The sequence below is a fragment of the Orycteropus afer genome, unplaced genomic scaffold, assembly GCF_000298275.1.
Source record: "Orycteropus afer afer isolate SDZICR_OR568_19922 unplaced genomic scaffold, OryAfe1.0 scaffold00201, whole genome shotgun sequence".
Classification (NCBI taxonomy): domain Eukaryota; kingdom Metazoa; phylum Chordata; class Mammalia; order Tubulidentata; family Orycteropodidae; genus Orycteropus; species Orycteropus afer.
The window spans coordinates 1,643,832-1,645,826 of NW_006921788.1; positions in this window are offsets into that span (position 1 = coordinate 1,643,832).

Below are 1,995 nucleotides of genomic sequence, written 5' to 3' on the forward strand. Positions count from 1 at the left end.
TGGGTGAAGATTTACAGAGTAAATTCACTTTTCATACAGCAGTTCACATATAGTTTGTCTCATGTCATTGACCAAAATTTACAATGCTACAGTTCCCCTCCCACTTCCTCCCCATAGTTACCTCTTCCCAGTGTCCATACCTCCATACACTCCTGCCCCCTGAGCTGTCTCCCTGTGCATAAGAATACATGGCTGCATTTTTAGCCTTCTTTTGTTCATGTTAGTACAGAGTCTTCAGAATTGGTAATGGTTACATGAAATTCCACCAATGGCCTTACCATAAATTACTTTTACTCTTTGATTCATTAGCAGTACCCTTAGGTTTCCCAGGGTATTTTTTATTTTCTTAGTATAAAAACTAAAAGGAACTTTTGGGTGCTGTGGTGCAGTGAATTACTTAACATTGTCCTTCTAGCCATGGTCTTTGTGACTCCCACCAGATAACTGTTGGGACTAGGCAAATAAGGTGCTTGTGGATAGCTTACTACTAATGTAAATAAGATGCACAGCACCTTTGTAGGGATGGGGCCATGCAAATAAAGTATATGGAACCATAATGGGGGGATTAGCCTGGATAGTCATCCCTCTAAGTTTAAAATGAGCCATCTTTGAGGCAGAAAGGGGAGATCTGACTACCATCAAGAAGGAGAGATGGAAGTGGACTGCATCCGTTGGCCTAGGATCCCTGCACTGGGGACCACGTAAGATCCAGGACACAGAGAACTGTAACACCACAGAGAGAGAGGAGAGACAGCAATAGATGGTGAGAAGCAGTGGAAGAGAAATGGTGGCAGCAGAACCAGGAGACCAGCAGGAAACAGCGCAGTGGATTCCTGGCCCACAGATCAAGAAAGCTGACTGCTGGAGAGTTCTGGTAAGATGGCAGACTAGGCAGAAAGACTTCACAGACCCTCTTCAACAAAGAGGGGGGAAAACAATTAACACAGACAGAGAAGATAATCCTGGACTCCTGAGCCTTGAAGGGAAGGATATAGAAGTGGACTAAACCCCAACTAGCAGAAGAATTTGCATGAAAATGCCAAAAAAGGAGGCAGACGGAACTGTGGTCTGGCAGCGATCCTGAGCAATCCTGACAGCATGGCACAGACAGCGTGGAGATTCCCGAGTGGTGGTAGGACCTAAGAATTAACCTAAAAATCACCCGGATAGCCAGGGACTGTACAGAGGACTGTGCACGGTGGCTGGGGAACAAACGGAGAAGGTGAAGAGAAAGGTGGGCTGAGCTGTGGACTTTTGCTGGTCCAGAGGGCACCGCTATTTTGTAGGTTTAAAAGCGGCTTGACTATTTTGGATATTTAAAGAGACAGTGCTCTCACAGATTCCTGGGGCTTAAGAACACGTTCTGCTTGCCAGCAACCCCAAGGACACTCCAGACCTATAAGACTGAAAAGGTGCAACATTCCTCTTGTTACTCTTATACCCCACACCCGCTTGTTGAATGGAGGTGCAGCCACCCCCACTCCCACCTACCTTCTGGGCCCACAAGAACTCCATCACAGCCTGTGTGCTGAGACAGAGCCTGGGTGCCCTGCCCTGTCCTCCACCGATTTTTTTTTTATTTTTATTTTTTTTCTTTCTCGTTTTATTTTTTCTGGTGATTAGTTTGCTTACATTTGTCTGTTTTAAAACAGCTATTATTATTAATACTTTTGTCCTTTTTACTATTATTCTTCCCCTCCCAGGTCCTAGTTTTCAGCATTTTTTCTTTACCCTGTTCCTGGTTGAAAAATTTTTTTTTTTTAATTTAAGTTTTTTCTCCCCCCTCCCTTTTTCTGGTGGTTAACCCCAATCTTTGTTTTTCTTTTTGCATTTTTCCCATTTTTTCCCTTCATTATTCTCCTTCTCTACCTTTTTTCTCTTCGTGCCCTATCCCCAGATATTGCAGGTTTTCTTGGTTTTTCTTCTTCTTTTTTCCTTTTTTCTTTTTTTGGTTTCTGTTCCTGTGTGATTACATGATGTGTTTTTTGTCCATGT